We start from the raw sequence: 27,041 nt of genomic DNA on the forward strand, positions 1-27,041 counted from the left end.
TTCCGGATCTGGCGACATACCCGGATCTGGCGACATACCCGGGTATGAGGACTTTTTTTCCGGACATGGCGGCGACATACCCGGGTATGAGGATACTTTTCCGGATCTGGCGACATACCCGGGTATGAGGACTTTTCCGGATCTGGCGACATACCGGGTATGAGGACTTTTCCGGATCTGGCGACATACCCGGGTATGAGGACTTTTCCGGATCTGGCGACATACCCGGGTATGAGGACTTTTCCGGATCTGGCGACATACCCGGGTATGAGGACTTTTCCGGATCTGGCGACATACCCGGGTATGAGGACTTTTCCGGATCTGGCGACATACCCGGATATGAGGACTTTTCCGGATCTGGGGACATACCCGGGTATGAGGACTTTTCCGGATCTGGCGACATACCCGGGTATGAGGACTTTTTCCGGATCAATCGACATACCCGGGTATGAGAATTTCTCCGGATCTGGCGACATACCCGGGTATGAGGACTTTTCCGGATCTGGCGACATACCCGGGTATGAGGACTTTTCCGGATCTGGCGACATACCCGGGTATGAGGACTTTTCCGGATCTGGCGACATACCCGGGTATGAGGATTTTTCCGGATCTGGCGACATACCCGGGTATGAGGACTTTTCCGGATCTGGCGACATACCCGGGTATGAGGACTTTTCCGGATCTGGCGACATACCCGGGTATGAGGACTTTTCCGGGATCTGGCGACATACCCGGGTATGAGGACTTTTCCGGATCTGGCGACATACCCGGGTATGAGGACTTTTCCGGATCTGGCGATACCCGGGTATGAGGACTTTTCCGGATCTGGCGACATACCCGGGTATGAGGACTTTTCCGGATCTGGCGACATACCGGGGTATGAGGACTTTTCCGGATCTGGCGACATACCCGGGTATGAGGACTTTTCCGGATCTGGCGACATACCCGGGGATGAGGACTTTTTCCGGATCTGGCGACATACCCGGGTATGAGGACTTTTCCGGATCTGGCGACATACCCGGGTATGAGGACTTTTCCGGATCTGGCGACATACCCGGGTATGAGGACTTTTCCGGGATCTGGCGACATACCCGGGTATGAGGACTTTTCCGGATCTGGCGACATACCCGGGTATGAGGACTTTTCCGGATCTGGCGACATACCCGGGTATGAGGACTTTTCCGGATCTGGCGACATACCCGGATATGAGGACTTTTCCGGATCTGGCGACATACCCGGGTATGAGGACTTTTCCGGATCTGGCGACATACCCGGGTATGAGGATACCTGGGTATGAGGACTTTTCCGGATCTGGCGACATACCCGGGTATGAGGACTTTTCCGGATCTGGCGACATACCCGGGTATGAGGACGGATCTGGCGACATACCGGGTATGAGGACTTTTCCGGATCTGGCGACATACCCGGGTATGAGGACTTTTCCGGATCTGGCGACATACCCGGGTATGAGGACTTTTCCGGATCTGGCGACATACCCGGATATGAGGACTTTTCCGGATCTGGCGACATACCCGGGTATGAGGACTTTTCCGGATCTGGCGACATACCCGGGTATGAGGACTTTTCCGGATCTGGCGACATACCCGGGTATGAGGACTTTTCCGGATCTGGCGACATACCCGGGTATGAGGACTTTTCCGGAGACCCGGGTATGAGGACTTTTCCGGATCTGGCGACATACCCGGGTATGAGGACTTTTCCGGACATACCCGGGTATCTGGCGACATACCCGGATATGAGGACTTTTCCGGATCTGGCGACATACCCGGGTATGAGGACTTTTCCGGATCTGGCGACATACCCGGGTATGAGGACTTTATGTATGTAGGACTTTTCCGGATCTGGCGACATACCCGGGTATGAGGACTTTTCCGGGATCTGGCGACATACCCGGGTATGAGGACTTTTCCGGATCTGGCGACATACCCGGGTATGAGGACTTTTCCGGATCTGGCGACATACCCGGGTATGAGGACTTTTCCGGATCTGGCGACATACCCGGGTATGAGGACTTTTCTCCTGCGACATACCCGGATATGAGGACTTTTCCGGATCTGGCGAATATGAGGACTTTTCCGGATATGAGGACTTTTCCGGATCTGGCGACATACCCGGGATATGAGGACTTTTCCGGATCTGGCGACATACCCGGGTATGAGGACTTTTCCGGTATGAGGACTTTTCCGGATCTGGCGACATACCCGGGTATGAGGACTTTTCCGGATCTGGCGACATACCCGGGTATGAGGACTTTTTCCGGATCTGGCGACATACCCGGGTATGAGGACTTTTCCGGATCTGGCGACATACCCGGGTATGAGGACTTTTCCGGATCTGGCGACATACCCGGGTATGAGGACTTTTCCGGATCTGGTGACATACCCGGGTATGAGGACTTTTCCGGATCTGGCGACATACCCGGGTATGAGGACTTTTCCGGATCTGGGGACATACCCGGGTATGAGGACTTTTCCGGGATCTGGCGACATACCCGGGTATGAGGACTTTTCCGGATCTGGCGACATACCCGGGTATGAGGACTTTTCCGGATTTGGTAACATACCCGGGTGTGAGGACTTTTTCGGATCTGGCTACATACGCGGGTATGTGGATACCCGGGTATGAGGACTTTTCCGGATCTGGCGACATACCCGGGTATGAGGACATTTCCGGAACTGGGACATACCCGGGTATGAGGACTTTTCCGGATCTGGCGACATACCCGGGTATGAGGACTTTTCCGGATCTGGCGACATACCCGGGTATGAGGATACCCGGGTATGAGGACTTTTCCGGATCTGGCGACATACCCGGGTATGATGAGGACTTTTTCCGGATCTGGCGACATAGCCAGGCTTGAGGACTTTTCAGGGTGCTGCCGCCATACCCGGGGATGAGGGACTCTTTCGGGATCTGGCGACATACCCGGGTATGTGAATACCCGTGTATGAGGACTTTTCCGGATCTGGCGACATACCTGGGTATGAGGACTTTTCCGGATCTGGCGACATACCCGGGTATGAGGATACCCGGATATGAGGACTTTTCCGGATTTGGTAACATACCCGGGTGTGAGGACTTTTTCGGATCTGGCGACATACCCGGGTATGAGGACTTTTCCGGATCTGGCGACATACCCGGGTATGAGGACTTTTCCGGATCTGGCGACATACCCGGGTATGAGGACTTTTCCGGATCTGGCGACATACCCGGGTATGAGGACTTTTCCCGATCTGGCGACATACCCGGGTATGAGGACTTTTCCGGATCTGGCGACATACCCGGGTATGAGGACTTTTCCGGATCTGGCGACATACCCGGGTATGAGGACTTTTCCGGATCTGGCGACATACCCGGGTATGAGGACTTTTCCGGATCTGGCGACATACCCGGGTATGAGGACATTACCCGGGGTATGAGGACTTTTCCGGATCTGGCGACATACCCGGGTATGAGGACTTTTCCGGATCTGGCGACATACCCGGGTATGAGGACTTTTCCGGATCTGGCGATATACCCGGGTATGAGGACTTTTCCGGATCTGGCGACATACCCGGGTATGAGGACTTTTCCGGATCTGGCGACATACCCGGGTATGAGGACTTTTCCGGATCTGGCGACATACCCGGGTATGAGGACTTTTCCGGATCTGACGACATACCCGGGTATGACTTTTCCGGATCTGGCGACATACCCGGGTATGAGGATTTTTTTCCGGATCTGGCGACATACCCGGGTATGAGGACTTTTCCGGATCTGGCGACATACCCGGGTATGAGGACTTTTCCGGATCTGGCGACATACCCGGGTATGAGGACTTTTCCGGATCTGGCGACATACCCGGGTATGAGGACTTTTCTGGATCTGGCGACATACCCGGGTATGAGGACTTTTCCGGATCTGGCGACATACCCGGGTATGAGGACTTTTCCGGATCTGGCGACATACCCGGGTATGAGGACTTTTCTTTTCCGGATCTGGTGACATACCCGGGTATGAGGACTTTTTTCCGGATCTGGCGACATACCCGGGGGTATGCTTTTTTTTCCGGATCTCTGCGACCGGGTATATGAGGGACTTTTTCCGGATCTGGCGACATACCCGGGTATGAGGACTTTTCCGGATCTGGCGATACACCCAGTTATGAGGACTTTTCCGGATCTGGCGACATACCCGGGTATGAGGACTTTTCCGGATCTGGCGACATACCCGGGTATGAGGACTTTTCCGGATCTGGCGACATACCCGGGTATGAGGACTTTTCCGGGTCTGGCGACATACCCGGGTATGAGGACTTTTCCGGGACTGGCGACATACCCGGGTATGAGGACTTTTCCGGATCTGGTGACATACCCGGGTATGAGGACTTTTCCGGATCCTGCGACATACCCGGGTATGAGGACTTTTCCGGATCTGGCGACATACCCGGGTATGAGGACTTTTCCGGATCTGGCGACATATACCCGGGTATGAGGACTTTTCCGGATCTGGCGACATACACCCGGGTATGAGGACTTTTCCGGATTTGGCGACATACCCGTGGTCCGGATCTGGCGACTTTTCCGGATCTGGCGACATACCCGGGTATGAGGACTTTTCCGGATCTGGCGACATACCCGGGTATGAGGACTTTTCCGGATCTGGCGACATACCCGGGTATGAGGACTTTTCCGGATCTGGCGACATACCCGGGTATGAGGACTTTTCCGGATATGGCGACATACCCGGGTATGAGGACTTTTCCGGACTTTTGGGGATCTGGCGACATACCCGGGTATGAGGACTTTTCCGGATCTGGCGACATACCCGGGTATGAGGATGGGGACTTTTCCGGATCTGGCGACATACCCGGGTATGAGGACTTTTCGGGATCTGGCGACATACCCGGGTATGAGGACTTTTCCGGATCGGGCGACATACCCGGGTATGAGGACTTTTCCGGATCTGGCGACATACCCGGGTATGAGGACTTTTCCGGATCCCTGACGACATACCCGGGTATGAGGACTTTTCCGGATCTGGCGACATACCCGGGTATGAGGACTTTTCCGGATCTGGCGACATACCCGGGTATGAGGACTTTTCCGGATCTGGCGACATACCCGGGTATGAGGACTTTTCCGGATCTGGCGACATACCCGGGTATGAGGACTTTTCCGGATCTGGTGACATACCCGGGTATGAGGACTTTTCCGGATCTGGCGACATACCCGGGTATGAGGACTTTTCCGGATCTGGCGACATACCCGGGTATGAGGACTTTTCCGGATCTGGTGACATACCCGGGTATGAGGACTTTTCCGGATCTGGCGACATACCCGGGTATGAGGACTTTTCCGGATCTGGTGACATACCCGGGTATGAGGACTTTTCCGGATCTGGCGACATACCCGGGTATGAGGACTTTTCCGGATCTGGCGACATACCGGGGTATGAGGACTTACGGGATTTTCCGGATCTGGCGACATACCCGGGTATGAGGACTTTCCCAGATCTGGACATACCCGGGTATGGGGACTTTTCCGGATCTGGCGACATACCCGGGTATGAGGACTTTTCCGGATCTGGCGACATACCCGGGTATGAGGACTTTTCCGGATCTGGCGACATACCCGGGTATGAGGACTTTTCCGGATTCCCAATCTGGCGACATACCCGGGTATGAGGACTTTTCCCGGACGTGTCGACATACCCGGGTGTGAGGACTTTTCCGGATCTGGCGACCCCGGGTATGAGACGACATCTGGCGACATACCCGGGTATGAGGACTTTTTCGGGATCTGGCGACATACCGGGGTATGAGGACTTTTCCGGATCTGGCGACATACCCGGGTATGAGGACTTTTCCGGATCTGGCGACATACCCGGGTATGAGGACTTTTCCGGATCTGGCGACATACCCGGGTATGAGGACTTTTCCGGATCTGGCGACATACCCGGGTATGAGGACTTTCCGGATCTGGCGACATACCCGGGGTATGAGGACTTTTCCGGAGCTGGTGACTGACCTGGGTATGCGGACTTTTCCGGATCTGGCGACATACCCGGGTATGAGGACTTTTCCGGATCTGGCGACATACCCGGGTATGAGGACTTTTCCGGGTCTGGCGACATACCGGATCTGGCGACATACCCGGGTATGGGGATACCCGGGTATGAGGACATTTCCGGAACTGTCGACATACCCGGGTATGAGGAATTTTCCGGATCTGACGACATACTCGGGTATGAGGACTTTTCCGGATCTGGGATACCCTGGCATGAGGACTTTTCCGGAGATACCCGGGTATGAGGACTTTTCCGGATCTGGCGACATACCCGGGTATGAGGACTTTTCCGGATCTGGCGACATACCCGGGTATGACTTTTTAGGACATATGGCGACATACCCGGGTATGAGGACTTTTCCGGATCTGGCGACATACCCGGGTATGAGGACTTTTCCGGATCTGGCGACATACCCGGGTATGAGGACTTTTCCGGATCTGGCGACATACCCGGGTATGAGGACTTTTCCGGATCTGGCGACATACCCGGGTATGAGGACGGGTATTTTTCCGGATCTGGCGACATACCCGGGGTATGAGGACTTTTCCGGATCTGGCGACATACCCGGATCTGGCGGGTATGAGGATACCCGGGTATGAGGACTTTTCCGGATCTGGCGACATACCCGGGTATGAGGACTTTTCCGGATCTGGCGACATACCCGGGTATGAGGACTTTTTTCCGGATCTGGCGACATACCCGGATATGGCGACATTTCCGGGTATGAGGACTTTTCCGGGTATGAGGACTTTTCCGGATCTGGCGACATACCCGGATATGAGGACTTTTCCGGATCTGGCGACATACCCGGGTATGAGGACTTTTCGGATCTGGCGACATACCCGGGTATGAGGACTTTTCCGGATCTGGCGACATACCCGGGTATGAGGACTTTTCCGGATCTGGCGACATAGACCCGGGTATGAGGTATGAGGACTTTTCCGGATCTGGCGACATACCCGGGTATGAGGACTTTTCCGGATCTGGCGACATACCCGGGTATGAGGACTTTTCCGGATCTGGCGACATACCCGGGTATGAGGACTTTTTTTTCCCCATCTGGCGACATACCCGGGTATGAGGACTTTTCCCTATCTGGCGACATTCCCGGGTATGAGGATAACCGGGTATGAGGACTTTTCTCGACCTGGCAACATTCCCGGGGTATGAGGACTTTTCCGGATCTGGCGACATACCCGGGTATGAGGACTTTTCCGGATCTGGCGACATACCCGGGTATGAGGACTTTTCCGGATCTGGCGACATACCCGGGTATGAGGATACCCGGGTATGAGGACTTTTCCGGATCTGGCGACATACCCGGGTATGAGGACTTTTCCGGATCTGGCGACATACCCGGGTATGAGGACTTTCCCGGATCTGGCGACATACCCGGGTTGACTTTTCCGGATCTGGCGACATACCCGGGTATGAGGACTTTTCCGGATCTGGCGACATACCCGGGTATGAGGACTTTTCCGGATCTGGCGACATACCCGGGTATGAGGACTTTTCCGGATCTGGCGACATACCCGGGTATGAGGACTTTTTCCGGATCTGGCGACATACCCGGATATGAGGACTTTTCCGGATCTGGCGACATACCCGGGTATGAGGACTTTTCCGGATCTGGCGACATACCCGGGTATGAGGACTTTTCCGGATCTGGCGACATACCCGGGTATGAGGACTTTTCCGGATCTGGCGACATACCCGGGTATGAGGAAGGATACCCGGGTATGAGGACTTTTCCGGATCTGGCGACTGGCGACAGACCCGGGTATGAGGACTTTTCCGGATCTGGCGACATACCCGGGTATGAGGACTTTTCCGGATCTGGCGACATACCCGGGTATGACCCGGGGACTTTTCCGGATATGGCGACATACCCGGGTATGAGGACTTTTCCGGATCTGGCGACATACCCGGGTATGAGGACTTTTCCGGATCTGGCGACATACCCGGGAATGAGGACTTTTCCGGATTTGGCGACATACCCGGGTATGAGGACTTTTTCCGGATCTGGCGACATACCCGGGTATGAGGACTTTTCCGGATCTGGCGACATACCCGGGTATGAGGACTTTTCCGGATCTGGCGACATACCCGGGTATGAGGACTTTTCCGGATCTGGCGACATACCCGGGTATGAGGATTTTTCCGGATCTGGCGACATACCCGGGTATGAGGACTTTTCCGGATCTGGCGACATACCCGGGTATGAGGACTTTTTCCGGATCTGGCGACATACCCGGGTATGAGGACTTTTCCGGATCTGACGACATACCCGGGTATGAGGACTTTTCCGGATCTGACGACATACCCGGGTATGAGGACTTTTCCGGATCTGGCGACATACCCGGGTATGAGGACTTTTCCGGATCTGGCGACATACCCGGGTATGAGGACTTTTCCGGATCTGGCGACATACCCGGGTATGAGGACTTTTCCGGATCTGGCGACATACCCGGGTATGAGGACTTTTCCGGATCTGGCGACATACCCGGGTATGAGGACTTTTCCGGATCTGGCGACATACCCGGGTATGAGGACTTTTCCGGATCTGGCGACATACCCGGGTATGAGGACTTTTCCGGATCTGGCGACATACCCGGGTATGAGGACTTTTCCGGATCTGGCGACATACCCGGGTATGAGGACGGGTTTGAGGACTTTTCCGGGTATGGCGACATACCCGGGTATGAGGACTTTTCCGGATCTGGCGACATACCCGGGTATGAGGACTTTTCCGGATCTGGCGACATACCCGGGTATGAGGACTTTTCAGGATCTGGCGACATACCCGGGTATGAGGACTTTTCAGGATCTGGCGACATACCCGGGTATGAGGACTTTTCAGGATCTGGCGACATGATTCACTGTGATGGATGTTTATGTGGAATTGTGTTAATTGTGTGTTTTGGTCTTTTTTTTGCTGTAATGACTGCAGGAACGAAATTTCGTTCAAATAATGTTTGAATGACAATAATGGGTAATTGAATTGAGTGAGCAAAAGTGAAGGATGAGATAAAAAAAGGTTCTTCTGATAAACCGCAATATTGTAAAATATAACTAGGAGGTCAGGCACCACAATCAGTGTGACAAAGGGTCCTGACCCCAAACTTTGTCTATTCATGTTCTCAAGAGATGTTGCCTGATCTGATGTGACCAACACTCTACTGCCCAAGGAGTCAAGGGTAGTCGGTGCATGCATGGAGGTACCTTTAGAAAGGAGATGAGGAGACATTTTTTTAGTCAGAGGATGGTGAATCTGTGAAATTCATTGCCACAGACAGCTTTAGAGACCATCATTAAGTATTTTTAAGGAGAAGATCGACAGAATCTTGATTCATAAGGGTGTCAGGGGTTATCGTGAGAAGACGGGTGAATGGGGGTTAGCGGAAAAGGTAGATTAGCCATGATTGAATGGCCGACTGGCCTAATTCTGCTCTTATGACGTGAATTTATGAACCAATTTGGAGATTATCAACATTCCTTCATCATCAATGGTCTAAATCTTGATCTCTATTCTCAACGGCATCTGGGACTTCTTCCACAGATGGACTGCAAAGCTTCAAAACGCCATGCACCACTAGGTTCTGAAGGACAATGAGGGAGTGAGGGACAATTAGTAAAGGCCAGTCGCAAAAACACTGAATCTATAGAAAATAACCCAGCGGTGAGTGTTTTATATTTTGGGTTTACATGGAATGGTTTAACAAGATAATTTGTGTTTTCCTTTAGTTCCACTTGGTTGAGAGACCATTCGACACAGTTCATAAAATAAACAAAGTCTGAGAATTGTACATCACTGGGATATCAAAAAGTAATGTTTAATAGTAAGATTAAACGAGTACTTACCAGTATGAAGTTTGATCTGTATTTTATGAGGAGTTACGATGAGGGATTACGTGAAGAACCCGCCCAGTGCGCAGTTGCGGCATACTTCGAAGCAGCGGTGTGGAATCACAGGATAGACACAGTATTTGAAGTAACATAGTAAAGATCAGTGAGACATCAGTTTATTAGTTTGATCTATATATTGAGGGTGGGAGCGGAGGGCACGTAATCCCTCATCGTAACTCCTCATAAAATACAGATCAAACTTCATACTGGTAAGTACTCGTTTAATCTTACTATTTTACTTCGGAGTCACGTGAGTGATTCCGTGAAGATTTCAAAGGTCTGTGATTTCAAACCGTGTTTTAACAGTTTTTATTTCACTCACTGCCGAAGTTCTTGAGGGAGGAAGTGTTATCGTAATCAACCAATGGATCTGCTTTCTCAAGAAACAGAAAGGTATTTGTTAACAATAACAACATAAATAGCTCCCCTGAGCTTAAATTAAATATTTGCAGTTTGTAATATTCTTTCTGCAATTAAATCAGGCTTATCAACGGTTTACAATAAAAAATGTTCTGAACGTCGTTTCCCTTGACCATCCTGCCGTATTGAGAATGTGGTCAACCGGGATGTCCATTCGTTCAGCCGCTGATATCAATGCTGCCCTAGTGGAATGGGATTTAAATGTATTATTATCTATTCCGGCAGCTTTCAGTACCTGTTTGAGCCACCTTGAAGTGGTTTGGCTCGTTACCCCGTCTTGGGGTTTCTGTGGTTGACCCATAGGCTTTCCTCTCCCTCTAAGATTGTGGGTTGTGTCTATATATTGTTGTAGATGGGTCACCACACTCAACCTGGACTCTGGTGGGTAGGCCCGGAATCCCACCAGTGAATTGGGCGTTCCTGGTCCATATAACCATATAACAATTACAGCACGGGAAAAAACAGGCCATCTCGACCCTTCTAGTCCGTGCCGAACACATAATCTCGCCTAGTCCCATATACCTGCGAGTTAGGTTTTTACCAGACCTAGAATGATGAACGTGATGCGTCTGGGGTAATCACCATGTTATCCAGTCTAGTTTTATGGAGTGACTGGACTCTGTGAGCGTATACGAGAGCCATAAGCATGAGCGTTTTTAACATAGATTGAGCAAGACTGAGGGATCTGGCTGGTGCCATTCTCTGAGATATGTCAATATCACACCGATATCCCATACATGGGTATACCTGGGTTTTTGGGGCTTATTATTATAATTGCCCTTCATAAGTTTATCTTCAGTGGATGGGATCCCATGCTCTGCTGTCCTGCTGTTTTTAGATAAGCAGACAAGGCGCTTCATGCTGTATTTACGGCACTGTAACTCACCTTTTAATCATGGTGTAGATGGTCCAGGAACTCCAATACGTCAGTGGTTGAATAGTTTGGTATGTTGTCCCTGCGTCGTGGCAGTATTTTTCCCATGTTTCTCTTGGTGACTGTTCGCAGGGATGCCGACATGGTGGTAATGGTTCATTTGGATAATCCCAGTCCCTGGTAAGGTCTATTCAAAACCTACACCCAGGAGTTTGATGTTTTTATGGCATGGGTGGCTTATGCCTGATACTGGGTTGAGTCAGCAACCATGGTCCACTAGGGAAATCCATAGGTGACTCGCCCACCATGTCGTGATGAACTGGGAACCATGGCTATGTAGGCCGGTCGGGCACGTTCAATATCCCGGAGACAGATTCCATCTGTATTGCGAAGTGCCCGACTGATGAGGCAGAAGGGAGGAAGCAAAGCAGAAATTCCCCCTTCCAGTGTGTAGGCATCTATCGCTGCTGCCTCTGATCTGGTTCCTAAGTCACATACATAGGTTACTGGTGATTCCGTCTTGTGCAACCAAATTGATATCTGGCGTTCAAACTGCTTAATACCTTTAGCAGATATTTTGGGTTTGACATCTATACAATGTTATCATAAATTTTCCCCCGTGACGTGGTGTCTCCCACTGTGTTCTAGCTTCCTAGGAAATAGGCAGCTGATAGTTAAAATGTCTTTTGACACACCATTGCCAGATCTGTTTGACCAATTTGTTGCACGATAATGATTTTATGCTCCCCATATGGTTGATATAAGCCACCACCATAGTATTATCAATCCGTAACCGCATATGTACGTGCTGCATTTGAAATGCATATGCTTTTTAACCCAATAGGCGATCACCAATCCCAAATAGTTGATGCCCGGTGTGTGTAGTAACGATGATTCTGAATTGGTCCATCTGTTACCTGTGCTGGATATGGAGTTAGTTGCTCCCCAGCCTAAAGTACTGGCATCGGTTTTTAATAACCAAGTTAGGATTGGTGATAATAATAGGGCTGAAAACTATGCCAAACATTGTCTGCCCACCACTGTAATTGTGATATAGCTTCAGTGGGTACATTCATGATTTGATTATAGTGACCCGAGCACCTTGGCAAAGTAACAGTCATATGGATAGAATTGATATTGAAGCCCAGATAATCCATGGTAGTTAACGGCTTCAATTTTGGTTTATCTGGGTGTGGGATGAACCTCAGTGCTTTAAGGAGCTGTTTCGTAGCTAGAACTGCTGCCACAGCTAATTCCTTTGTTTCCCCTAATATGAGGATATCATCCAATATATGCCATGATTATGCTTGTTTTCTTAATATTTTCATGGCTATTTTTAATATTTTTGTAATTAGTTTAGGGCTGAGGTTAGACCATTGGGAATGCTCTATACTCCCATAGTTGCCCTAACCGGGATGTCCATTATCCAGGTAAATTTTTAGGTATCTACAATGATCCTTGTGTATGGGTATAGGATAGTATGCATCTTCCATATCAATGCTTGCCATAAGGTATCCTTTGGAGATCGGATGTCTGGCAGTGACAAAACGTCTCCATCTTAAAGTGTATATACTCAACAGATTTATTTAGTGATATTAGGTCAATGATGATGCTACATTCACCATCTTTTGTAGTTTTGGTGAATATATTCGATACAAATTCCAATGGTTCATGTTTGCTCCCATGATCCCTTTTGTAATGAGCCTTTCTAGTTCAGCTTGACCTTCTCGCTTCTCTTTCTTAGAGGGAAAAATTGCCCTTTGGGCGCATTGCTGAACTGGCGGTAATATGCCCAATTTGAATTCAAGTTTTATCCACTAATACTGTTGAGTATATATTAGTTATTTGTGACAGCACCCCATGCTTTTATCAACAAGTGTAAATGCCCCCCCCCCCCCCCCCCCCCCCCCCCCCCCCGCAGTTAGCAGAGCACCCTTATTTTGTGTAAACTGGGAGGAACCAGACTACCTACCTCCATGTTCATTGTTTTTTCCATGAAGGCTCAGTTTTGCTGGTATGCTGGTGCTGTCGGTGGGGCGGCGCATTTTCCCACGGCTCCGCTCTGGGCCCCTGTCTAAAAAGAACTTTGGGGGTAATGTGAAGCGGTCGCCAGGCTTTCACCAGTCCTTGTTCGATATTTGCTGGTGGATGCCGAGGGGTGCTGCCAGCTGGGTGTTGGATGCGATGTCCTGCTCGTTCCATGGCCTGCCCTCATGAGGCGCACAGGTTTAGCTGCCTCTCTTCCCGCTGCAGCGGTTTGCATAGCCCCGTATATTTGGGGTTGAGGGCAGGTCTTATATGCACAAATGTCAGTCGAGTATCCCAAATTTGGGAACATCTTAGGCGTCAGCACACTCGAAGTGCAACGGGATAGCCTCATCCTGGGAGAACCACCTTGGTGATCATGGCGTCTCGCCTGCCAGGTGAGTATGATCCGTGGAAACGAGCAAAGGCGGTGATTTTTGGTGTTAGGAGCTTCAGAATTCGCTGCTTTTAGCTCTTGACTGCGAGTCTGCTGACCCAGCTGCCTGCAGATTTACCTCTAGAAAGGCCTTCTCCTGCAGGGCTTTGTTGGGAAGATGGTCGCGTGGAGGAGCCATGTAGTGGCCCACGACACCCAGCAGCTCTTCCTGATCCTGCTCCCCTGGCATACTCCTGTTCTCGTCCGCCTGCCCAGCGTTTAAGCCAGCCCAGCCCTGGCCTCCTTAGCTAGCCTCAAAAGAGGGAGCAAAAGGGTGTGCTATAAATTGGAGGAGGCATAGCTCAAACTCCGTTGTCGCATCAATCCCTCGACAAGGGAGATGGCTAGTGCAATAGCACTGGGGTAGGAGTGTCAGCTCCCTTGGCATTCAGCCAGTGACCCCTCGTTTTCCTGGAGGTTTTGTAACTCCATGACCTCCTCTGGCTTGGGGAGACAGACATACTTGTTTTTGCTGTCTCCAGCCTGTTCCAGTATTGGAGGAAGTTGGTTCCTGTAGAACCTATATTTTTGGTAAGGTTTTGTCTTACCTGTAGTTAGAGGCTGCCTGCCGTTTTTTAGGCGGCATTGTAGCGGTTCCCGGGCGGCGATTCTCCTTGTCAGGAGTCTGCAGGGCTGCCGGTCGGGTTTTTAAATTTCCCTCCGGTCCGCTGCTGTTAACCAAACAGCTGTTCAGCGGACCGGCATCAGCGCAGCTCTCTGTCAGCGGTCCGCAGCGTGTGCGGTCCCGTTTGCGCCTATCCCCCTCCACTGTCGGCTCCTTCGCTGGAGTCGAACGGGGGCCGCTTCCTCTGCTGCTTTGCTCCCCCTGGAGCAAAAAACACAAGGCCCGATTAAGGTAGGTACTTACCTAACGTTCCTTGGTTTGCGGGAGCGCCGACTCCCGCTGGGCCGCGTGTGCACAGCTGTGCGATAATGCCGCAACTGCGCACTGGGCGGGTTCTTCACGGAATCATTCACGTGACTCCGAAGTAAAATTTGACTATGTGTTAATGAAGAAGCCATGTAGTTGGTGCAGTGGAGTGGATGGCGTGGGAAATGATTTGTTTCCAGCTTTCAGTTCTTTGCTTTGCAACTCTGTCTTTGTTTATCAACGCTTTGCTTTAATTTAGTTTAATTAAGCGATGCAGCATAAAACAGGCCATCAGTTCACCGAGACAGCACCGACCATCGATCACCCTTGTTTTGTCTTATATTTGATGTTGGTCATAGTTATAGTTGCCTATCATTAATACTTGTATTGAATCCAAATGTTTTCAGGCTTGTTGGTCAGATTCTGTTGCTGATCCTGAGTTTGAACCTGCTCAGAGTTTGAAACTGACCTCTCAGTCATAGAGTTATACAGCACAGAAGCAGGCCCTTTGGCCCAACTCGTCCATGCACATGCTGACCAACATGCCCCATCTAAGCCAGTCCCCTTTTCCCATGTATGGCGCCATATCCCTCTAAACCTTTCCAATCCATGTACCTGGTCAAATATCTTTTAAACGTTGTTATTGCACCTGCCTCAACTACACCCTCTGATCATTCATTCCATATGCCACAACCCTCTGTATGGAAAAAGTTGCCCCTCTGGTTCCTATCTTTCCCTTCTTAATTCTTGATTCCCCTACCCTGGGAAAAGGGCTCTGTGCATTCACCCTAAATATACCCCTCTTGATTTTATACACCACTAGACCATCACTCCTCAGCCTCCTGCGCTCCAAGGAATAATGTCCTAGTCTGCGTAACCTCTTCCTATAACTCAGGCCCTCAAGTCCTGGCAACATTCTCGTAAACCTTCCCTGCACTCTTTCCAGTTTAGTACGTCAGATATTAGTAGTAGAATCTGCAGAGAATTGATGGGAATGAGGGGAATTTTAAAATGCGATTAATGTGGGATTGGTGTAAAGGAGTGGTTGATGGTTAGTGAGGACTCAGTGGGATGAAGGACCTGTTTCCTTGCTGTATTCCTTTACATCTGGCATGAATGCCTGACAAGTCCCAATTCTGCAACTGCCAGAAACCAAATTCTGAACCTGAAATATTTTCTCTTATAATCCAAGATGGCAATTCAGATACAGATCAGTTAGCGTATGGAACATAGAACAGTATAGCACAGGAACAGGCCCTTTGGCCAACAATGCCTGTGCCAAATATGATGCCAAGATAAACTAATTTCCTCTGCCTGCATATAGTTTATGACCCTCTATTCCCTGCATATCCATTTGCCTATCTAAAACCATCTTAATTATTCCTATTGTATCAATTTCCACCGCTACCCCTGGCAGTGCGTTCCGTGAACCCACCACCCTCCATGTAAAAAAACTTGCCCTGTATAGAAGTTATATAGAATGTATATAGAAGAAACACATTACTTCTTAAATCTTACCAATAAGTTTAAAAACATTTAGTAAAGCTCGCAGATGTCAGCTATTTTTGTGTGCTCAGAAGTCAAGGCCCAAAAACATGTTATTGTTTAGTTTATTTTGCTTCTGTTAGAACATGATGGTAACTCAGAAATTGGAGATAAAAGACAAGGACAGTATGAGGTTAAAGTTAGTAAAAACATGCGTGCTAAGCAGCCAAAGATAACTGAAATTACAATAAAACGCTGCATGAAAGGATGGATCAGAAAACATTTGGAGAGTGGCCGAGCTGTACTATCTCTGAATGTTCCAGGCCCAGATTTGTGCAAATTAAAGACTTCTCGTCTTCTTGAAGAATTCTCCATGTCTGTGTCATTTATATCTTAGAATTTGAGTCTTGTAAACCACGACACCTGCACATCTCCTTTAAACCCTTCCCCTCTGACAAAGCTATGCCCTCTAATCTGTGATATTTCCACCCTGGGAATCAGGTTTGTAACCATCTATCTTGTTTGTGCCTCTCATAATTTTATTATGAGGCCTGCCCTCATGAGGCGCACAGGTTTAGCTGCCTCTCTTCCCGCTGCAGCGGTTTGCATAGCCCCGTATATTTGGGGTTGAGGGCTGGTCTTATATGCACAAATGTCAGTCGAGTATCCCAAATTTGGGAACATCTTAGGCGTCAGCACACTCAAAGTGCAACGGGATAGCCTCATCCTGGGAGAACCACCTTGGTGATCATGGCGTCTCGCCTGCCAGGTGAGTATGATCCATGGAAACGAGCAAAGGCGGTGATTTTTGGCGTTAGGAGCTTCAGAATTCGCTGCTTTTAGCTCTTGACTGCGAGTCTGCTGACCCAGCTGCCTGCAGATTTGCCTCTAGAAAAGCCTTCTCCTGCAGGGCTTTGTTGGGAAGATGGTCGCGTGGAGGAGCCATGTAGTGGCTCACGACACCCAGCAGCTCTTCCTGATCCTGCTCCCCTGGCATGCGCCTGTTCTCGTCCGCCTGCCCAGCGTTTAAGCCAGCCCAGTCCTGGCCTCCTTAGCTAGCCTCAAAAGAGGGAGCAAAAGGGTGTGCTATGAATTGGAGGAGGCATAGCTCAAACTCCGTTGTCGCATCAATCCCTCGACAAGGGAGATGGCTAGTGCAATAGCACTGGGGTAGGAGTGTCAGATTTGTGCAAATTAAAGGCTTCTCGTCTTCTTGAAGAATTCTCCATGTCTGTGTCATTTATATCTTAGAATTTGAGTCTTGTAAACCACGACACCTGCACATCTCCTTTAAACCCTTCCCCTCTGACAAAGCTATGCCCTCTAATCTGTGATATTTCCACCCTGGGAATCAGGTTTGTAACCATCTATCTTGTTTGTGCCTCTCATAATTTTATATACTTCTATCAGGACCTGAACGAAGATGAACAGTTGAATGGACTGGATTTTTCCTGTATTGATACTGGTGGAAAATCTATTCTTTTTCACCTTGATTTAAAAAAATAAAAATAGTAAAAGAGGTACATTGTGCTGAAACTATTATTAGTACGAAGAATTAAATTATGAGGATTATTTGTGTTACAGAGAGTACACAAGAATTTTCAGCCTAGTTATCTATCCCAGTCAGATCTGTAAGAGTAGGATTGGAGAGTTCTTGACAAGGCCAAGCATAACTCAGCATTGCAAAATTATTTAATGTACAACATCTATGTGTTGGTTGAAATGTTCTTTCAAAGCTTTACTGGTACAGTTGAGAGCTTCTGATTCAAGCACAGTGCACATCTACTTACCTGCTGTTTAGGAAGAGGCTCTTGATCCCTAAAGAATTAGCTGAGAATAGAATCTGTATCGCCTGCCAACATCAACAGAGCTCGCACTAGTTTTGGCACCAGCTTCAATACCACAGCCTCCAAAACTAATTGCCAAAAAATATTTCACAGTCCAAATCAGTATTAACACCATGAGTCAAGGGAACCAGGGTAATGTGTGCACAGATATACAATGACTAGCCTCCCACACTGGCTCACATCATCTCACTGGATCACCACTGAAGCAGATGTTGGAGCACCATAACTTAAAAATAATTTAAAAGTTATTGAAGAATAAATGTTCCTTCCTCCCACAAATGTATTTGCAGCACTAAGTTTATATGTTCCCATTTTATGTTCTGGAGAATGCTTAAGATACGATATGATAGAACTTTATTTATCCCAGGAGGGAAATTGATCTGCCAACAGTCAAGAAACACAAGATACATGAAACATGACATTAAAGTGATCAGTGGAAAGAATTGGGGATATACAAAGATCTCCTGTGGCGTTCTGTCCTGCATCTTGGTGGAACCAGTCTGTTGCAAAAGGTACTCCACAGGTTGACCAGTGTGTCATGGAGGAGGTGAGCTATATTGTCCAATATGCTCCGCAGTTTGAGGAGCATCCTCCCTTCCAAGACCACCTCCCATGAATCCAGCTCTGCACCCAAGATGGAGCCAGCCTTCCTGATGAGCATTTTAAGTTCATAAGTCATAGAAGCAGAAGTAGGCCATTCGGCCCATCGAGGCCACTCTTTCATTCAATGATGGCTGATCTGTCTTTCCCTCTCAAACCCACTGTCTTGCCTTCTCGCCATAACCCGTGACATAACTTGCTAAACCCATTTAGCAAGGTCCACGTGCCTCACACACTTGAAAGAGGTAGTGTGTAGAATGTGAAACTGGAATAACATAGTACTATTGTACGGGATGATCGCTAGTCAGTGCGGATTTGGTGGGCCAAGGGCCTGTTTCCACACTGCATCTCTGTATCTCTAAACTAAACTAAACTCTTAAAGGCAGTTTATAAAGCAGTCCATAAAGCAGATTGTATAGAGATCTCCTCTCAAAAAGAAGAAAGAGATGTCACATTTCATCGGTTCATATTAGCAACCAAGGCAAAAGTATGAAAGAGAACAGCAACTGGAAATTTCAGAAAAGGTCTGAAGAAGGGTCTCGACCCGAAATGTCATCCATTCCTCTCCAGAGATGTTGCCTGTCCCGCTGAATTACTCCAGCTTTTTGTGTCTATCAACAGGAAATTACGTCAATTGTTCCAACATTACATAGTATTATCTATATTACTAAAAGTCTCATCTTCACCACTTCCTGTTGTTCTGTATATTGATTTTAGAAAAAAACGCTGCCACTTACGGCTATGATTTTTCGCCATCTTACTCAGTCCCCCTCCACTGCACAGGACAAAAGGATTTTTCCCATCGATTAAATATAAAAGAGTTATTAGTGTTTAAAAAATGTTGAGATTCTCTCTCCAGAAGGCCACGCCCCTTCCGGAGAGACTATAAAACCCGGAAGTCCCTCATCTGGGGGTGGCCCGAGACATCGGAAGTCAGATGGGAGCGGCGCCCCCGGGCCCACCCCCAGCGTGGAGAAGCAGAGCTAAATCCAGCTCAACTCTGCCTGTTAACCTACCAGCCCTGCCTGGACTTAAGGGACCAACAGTCCAGGCTTACAGCCAGCGCGGAGAAGCAGGGCTAATTCCACGGTTCCGAGCTGGTGTCCCTTCAGTCCAGGCAGGGCTGTAGGTTAACCTGACGAGACAGGCAGAGTTGAGCTGGATTTAGCGCTGCTTCTCTGCACTGGCTATGGGCCTGGGGGCGCCGCTCCCGTCTGACTCCCGGCGTCTCTGGCCACCCCCGGACGAAGGGGGGGGGGGGGCACTCGGGAGGGAACGGGGATGGTCCAGTGGCAGTTCGGCAGCGATTGCGGTGCCGGAGACCCTAGATCTATCCAGGCTGCAGATGAGGTGCAGGTCTAAGTCCATGCCGCGGCACAGCTGCCGAGAGTGTTTTTCACTTGTGACCTATGACAAATCCCATGATTCCTTGCATTTTTTGGAATACCAAACTCGCTTATTATTTTCAGTACAGACATTGTGGGCTGAAAGGTCTGTTAATGTGCTGAAGGCTATATTCTATAATAACTATTTGAAAGATTGCCAATTCTTGTATTGTATTGTATTGTAATTAATTTATTAGCCAAGTATGTAAAAACATACAAGGAATTTGATTTGCCATACAGTCATAACAAAAAAGCAACAAGAAAACAACTACATAAAAATCAACATAAACATCCACCACAGCACACTGTGATGGAAGGCAATAACGTATCATCTTCTTCTCTCCTTTTCTCTCGCGGTCGAGGCAGTCGAACTATCCGCAGTTGGGGCGATCGAAGCTCCCGCGTCGAGGCAAATAAAGCTCCCACAATCAGGGCAGTCGAAGCTTCCACAGTTGGAGCTCCCGAAGTCGATCCCTAACTAAGGGACGCGAGTTCCACTATGTAAAGTCCGCAGACTCCTGCGGTTGGAGCTCCCATCGAGCCCTGACAAGGAATCGCAACCTCCATGATATTACGTCCGCAGGCTCCCGCAGTTGGAGCTCCCAAAATCGATCCCCAGCAAAGGGACAGCTAGCTCCACGATGTTAGGCCGCAGTGCGGACGGTATTACGATACGGAAAAAGTCGCTCTCCATTGAGGAAAGAGATTTTTTAAAGTTTCCCCCACCCCCCACATAATACAAAACTAAAGATACACTAAAACATACATTTAACAACAGACTAAAAACAACAAAAGAAGAAAAGGACGAGACAGACTGTTCGCGAGGCTGCCATCATACGGCGCTACCCGGTGACACCTAGGTATTTCCAAGAATTGGTCATGTTCATAAGTTCTAGGAGCAGAATTAGGCCATTCGGCCCCTCAAGTCTACTCCACCATTCAATTATAGCTGATCTATCGTTCCTTCTCAACCCCATTCCCCTGCCTTTTCCCCATAATCTGACACCTTCAAGACTGTGTGAGTACCCTTTGAAGAACTATTGCAGAGGAACAACATTTCTTCAGATTTCTTCACGTGCAAGTTATAAAATATTGGAGCTGGGGGGAAAGGCTATTTTACTGACAGCAAGGATTTAATAAATGGGTTTCAAGCATTTATTTGACAATGTGTAAAACTGCCTATGAGCTGTTCATGAAAAAAAATTGCAATCTGGCCAAATGCCACTTCATCTACTCTCAATCATCAGTGGTCAGAGATGTTATATTGCAGCTTTGTAAAACTTTGGTAAGGCCGTATTAGGAGTATTGTGTGCAGTTCTGGTCTCCTCATTACAGGAAGGATGTGAATGCGTTGGAGAGGGTGCAGAAGAGATGTACCAGAATGCTGCCTGGATTAGAGGGAATTAGTGGACTGGCTTGGGCTATTTTCTCTAGAGCATTAAAGATTGAGTCGGAGACCAGATAGAAGTATATAAAATCATCAGTAGCATAAATAGGGTAGACAGTCAGATCAGTTTATCCAGAGTAGAAACGTCCAACACCAAATGTGTAGGAAGGAATTGCAGATGCTGGTTTATACCAAAGATAGACATAAAATATTGGAATAACTCAGTAGGTCAGGCAGCATCTCTGGAGAAAAGGAATAGGTGACGTTTTGGGATGGAATCCTTCTTCAAACTGAAAATAAAGGTGGGTGGGAGGGGGGAGGGAAGGGAATAAAGTGGAGGTGAGAAAAGATCAGAACAAATCAGGGCCGGCAACAAATGACCTCAGGAAGAGTGGAGCCCATTAATGTCCCATTATTGCTGCCTTACAGCACCAGCGACTCTGGTTCAAACCTGACTACAGGTGTTTTCTGTACAGAGTTTGTACGTTGTCCCTGTGACTGTATGGGTTTTCTCCAGGTGCTTCGGTTTCCCCACACATTCCAAAGACATGCAGATTTGCAGATTTATAGGCTTCTGTAAATGGATTGATTGTAATTATGTGTTGTCTTTCTGACGACTGGTTAGCACGCAACAAAAGATTTTCACTGTACCTCGGTACACGTGACAATAAACTAAACTGAACTGAAACTGAAACCTATCCTGAGCGTGCAGGCTAATGCCAGTGTACGGGGTGATCATTGGTCAGCACAGACTCAGTGGGGCCGAAGGACGTGTTTCCATCCCATATCGCTAAAATCTGAAGTCTAAAGTAGAGAATGAGGTTTTGAAAAGGATTTCGTAAATTGGATGTCAGGATGTTAAATGATCCATTGAATTCGGTATCCAAATTCAGATGCTTAGACTGCATTGACCAATTTCAACGTTGTCGATTAACATACTTTCGTTGTGATGCTTTCCTGGGGTACAAGATGTTTACGTGAAATTTCAATATATGATTGCAATTGAAAATACAATCTTTCAACAGGCTGTTATGAAACTGGTGAAAACACAGCAATTAAAATATGATATGAAATCATTGGAGGTGTCATGCCTTGCTTAATAGCATCTGCACTCTAGGTCATTAAAATGAAATTCTTTCGGTAGAACAAAGGAACACAGTGCAATGAAGCATTGAAGAAAATGAAAAGGGTAATTTGTCCTCAATTAAAAGATTTCCACAGAGAATTGAGTAAAAGTACAGGTGGGGTTGTTATGTTGCGCACAAAAAGCATCAGCACACTGTATTTTAAAACAAATAACAGAGGTTATACATTTTCCTTGTAGAATGGAATTGTGCAAAGAGTGGGTCCACTTTCAGTTATTTCTCGATTGCAGTTACAACACTGGAAGAAAAGACATGCATTCATGTAAAGCACAAAGTGCTGGAGTAACTCAACAGGTCCGGCAACATCTGTGGAGGGAATGTGTAGGTGACGTTTCAGGTTGGGACCATTCTTCAAGATTCAAATATCTACAGTTTCTTGCGTCTGAATTTATGTGAAGGTTATGTAACTTATGTAATAATATTTTTTAAACATAATAGGGCATTCCATTTGCAGTACAGGAACAGGACCTTTGGCCTATATCTATGTGAAACATGATTTCAAGATAATGTAATCTCTGCCTGCACGTGATACAAAAACAAAAACAAAATGCGTTTTACTGTACCTCAGTACATGTGACCATAAATTAAACTAAACTAAAATCCATATCCTTCTATTCACTGCATATCCATGTGCGCATTTAAAAGACTCTTAAACACCACCATCAGATCTGAGATTATATATTTAAAAATTATTTCTAACAAACAGTTTTTAGAAGTTTATATCAAGGTTATTTCTAAAACTCTTTGACAGTAATCTATATGCCACTAAAAGTCTCATCTTGTATGTATGTATACGTGTGTGTGTGTGTGTTTATGTGTGTGTGTGTGTGTGTATGTGTGTGTGTGCGTGTGTATGTATGTGTATGTGTGTGTATATGTATGTGTGTGTGTGTGTGTGTGTGTGTGTGTGTGTGTGTGTATATGTATGTGTATGTGTGTGTGTGTGTGTATGTATTTTTCTACCTTAGTCAAAACACTGCGCGTTAGAGTTGAAATTTTTAGATTATTACTCACATTAACCCGGTCGACGCAATAAACAGGTTCCCTTCGCATTTCATGCTATATTACAAAAGTTATTCATCATTAAAGTTTTTTTTAAAAGCCAAAACAGCCTTTCAAAACACTCACAGATTCTTCAAGCAGCTTCGATTGACGTCACAATGCCCCTCCCACCCTCCCCCCCCCCCCCCCCCCCACCCCCGCAAGGGGAGGGGGTCGCCGCCCTCACCAGCTCCCCAAATTTTAACCGTGAACCACTGATTCTTCACAAGGGGGGAAGGGCCGCCACCCTCAGCAGGTCAGGCAGTATTACTGGCGAAAAATAATAGCTGATCCTTCACAGAAACATAGAAAATAGGTGCAGGAGTAGGCCATTCGGCCCTTTGAACCAGCGCTGCCATTCAATATGATCGTGACTTATCATCCAGAATCAGTAGCCTGTTCCTGCGTTCCCCCCATATCCCTTGATTCCATTAGTCCTAAGAGCTTTATCTAACTTTTTCTTAAATACATCCAGTGAAACATCCAGTCTGAAGAAAGATTCTGACCCGAAACATCATGTTTTTTTCTCCAGAGAAGCTGCCTGACCAGCTGAGTTATTCCAGCATTTTGTGTCTATATTCCAGATTTTGATGAGATCCTTTTTTTATTTCAATATAACTTTTATAGATATAAAATATAGAGAAAAATGAAATACAGAGATATGTTTTTTAAAGTAAAATATATATTTTTAAAACTCTTCAGACATTCTCCATATTTACACAATCATTAGTTTAATACTCAGTAGTGGTCCCAGTTGCCTTTAAACAAAATACACTTGCCACTCATTACTCAGTAGTGGCCCCCTGGTGTTTATCAGTGTTACATGCCCACGAGTTTTACAGAAAGATTCTCTGCCCTTTCTCCCTCAGTCGTGAGTTATATGTTAAGATGAAGTTACCCATGCTGTAATGCTGATAAAGTATTTGGATCTTAACCACTGTTATTCCAACAGCAGAAGCTCAACATTGTGTTAGAGTGTACGGACTCATTCCTTGCTTAATTATATTGCTTTTATTTTAGTTTGTTGTTTTCTCCGGTATATATTACAATGGCTTCTGCTCTCAGAAAACCAGAGATCGTGGTGTTTGACAAAGACCTTGCAGAACGTTGGCGCGTATTTGAAGAAGACTTCTCAATTTACATTGAAGCGGCTCACCCTGGTGCTGCTCCCGGTGTTCGAGCGTCAATTCTTCTTAATCTAGCAGCCACAGAAGCTGCTCGACGTGCCAGAAGATTTCATTATGAACCGGCTAGGTTTGACCCGGCTGGTGTCCAGATTGCTCCCGCTGAGTCTATCCGGGACCCTGATTGCCTACTATGCAAATTCCGACAGTTATGTGAGTTACGCACTAATTTGGTCATGGAGAGGCATTTGTTCTTTTCCCGAAGCCAGAGACAGGATGAACCTGTGGAGATGTATGTCAGTGCTTTGAAGTACATTGCCAGTCGATGTGATTTCAGGGATATATGTGCTAGCCTAGTCCGTGACCGTTTGGTCTATGGTGTCCGCAATTATAAATTACACAACGAGTTACTGCGGGATGCTGAGCTCACTCTAGAGACTGCTGAAAACCACTGTCACATTGCTGAAATGGCTGATGCTCATACAAACGTTTTAGGGCACTCTTCTGGTCGTGAAATTAATGTTGCTGGCATGTATTATCAAATCTATCACCGTTCTCCTCAAGTGCCCGACATATCGTGAGACTAATAGACAATTGTTTTAACTGAGGGGGTTCGCATGCTGCTGCTCATGACTATTGCCCTGTGTATGGAAAATTATGGCCATTTTGTAACAAAAGGAACCATTTCTTCAGATGCTGCTGTTCGCGTAGCAACAGAGTTCAAACAAGGCAATCTGTTAATTCACTTGACCATGAGAGCTTACTCTCGGAATGCTCTCAACCAGCTCCCACAGATTTGCAGGCTGCTAGTGAAGGTTTTGACTTGGATGTGTATTCCCTGTCTGATTGAATTCACAAACAACTAGACCCCAAGGTCGCTTTGCTCATTAATGGCAAGAACATTTATTAGAAAGTTGACACAGGGGCCAGGTGTAATGTGATCTGTCTAGCTGTGTTGAAAAAGTTACGAAAACAGAGACTGTCACTCCTACGGCTGCCTCCCTTCTCCCATTTGCAGGAGGTCCAGTGCACCCTATCGGTCAAGTCAAGTTACGCTGCTGTCTTAAATCACGTGTCCACAACCTGAGTTTCTATGTTGTTTGTGAGAATGTGCCGTCCCTGCTGGGTTCCAACGCTTGTCGTGACCTGGGACTTGCCTCTTTCAGCCCTTCTGTTTGTCATCTGACTACAACCTTTGACTTTAGCCAACAAATCCTGACAAAATTCAAATCCTTGTTTGATGACAAGCTGGGCAGGTTGGCTGTTAAGTACACAATTACCATTAGCCCTGAGATAATCCCAGTTGTCAGTCCAGCACACATGCTGTAAACCATGCTGTAACGCTAATAAAGTCTTTGGATCTTAACCACTGTGCATGACTTAAGTTATCCCAACATTGCGGATATTCCAACAGCAGAAGATATCTCCCCCCCTTGTTTGAGAGATGTCCCTACCGATTCTGTCCCTCAATGTCCAGCAGCAGAAAGACTCTAGACTGTAGTCCTCCTCCACAGAGCCTTGGCGTTGGCTGCACCGAGCTTCAGCGAGTCCCTCAGCCCATACTCCTGCAGTCTGGAGTGGGCCAGTTGGTGACATTTCCTGATGGACATCCCACCGGGCTGGGAGACCAATAATTCTTACCAATAAGACCAAATATATGTGGAAGATTAGGGAGGAAAGAATATCTAATTTGAATTAGCCTGATGGCCTCTTCCAATAATTGGGGACATACCTGAGGCAAAGGTCTAGGATAGAAATCTATATTTAGTGCCTAGAAAACATCTAGGATCTGTGTATATTGTTCCTTCTCTCACCTTCCATCTATTTGAGAAAAATAATTGAATATCAAACCTGGCAGGCCAGCCTACTTGGCACATTAATTCTATTTGTGAATGTGTAGTTGGATAAACTTGTGCGACTACGTAAAGATCAAGAGTAATGGTGGCTGTCCCTGAAACGCTAAGTGTACACTCAATAGGGGGTGTCCACAGGTACAGGCCGGCATGGTGGTGCAGCAGTAGAGTTGTTGCCTCACAGCGCAGAGACCCAGGTTCTATCCTGACTACGGGTGTTGCCTGTAAGGATTTTGTACGCTTTCCCAGTAACCAGGTGGGATTTCCCTGGGTGCTATAGTTTCCTCCTGCACTCCAAAGATGTATAGGTATGTAGGTTAATATGGCTTTGGTACAAATTGTAAATTGTCCCTAATGTGCAGAATAGTACGTGTACGGGTGCGATCGCTGATCGGCGTGGATCTGATGGGCCGAAGGGCCTGTTTCCATGCTTTAAACAAAACTTAACTAAACTAAACCAAGCAAAGCCCACTATCCAGGAGGCAGCTGACAATGCAGGGCCTATTTTGTGCTAAGCACCATATTAAATGTGACCAACCACTCTGACTGCACAAATGTTGGTTGGACACAGAA

The 27,041-nt window shown here is 47.5% G+C and overlaps 2 pseudogenes; both read right to left on the bottom strand.

The window, feature by feature from the left end:
• Positions 1-13,556: 13,556 nt before the first annotated feature.
• Positions 13,557-13,700, bottom strand: LOC129702423 (U1 spliceosomal RNA; annotated as a pseudogene).
• Positions 13,701-16,715: 3,015 nt separating this feature from the next.
• Positions 16,716-16,863, bottom strand: LOC129702424 (U1 spliceosomal RNA; annotated as a pseudogene).
• Between the last annotated feature and the right edge of the window lie 10,178 nt (positions 16,864-27,041).

The sequence above is a fragment of the Leucoraja erinacea genome, chromosome 12 (assembly GCF_028641065.1).
Source record: "Leucoraja erinacea ecotype New England chromosome 12, Leri_hhj_1, whole genome shotgun sequence".
Classification (NCBI taxonomy): domain Eukaryota; kingdom Metazoa; phylum Chordata; class Chondrichthyes; order Rajiformes; family Rajidae; genus Leucoraja; species Leucoraja erinaceus.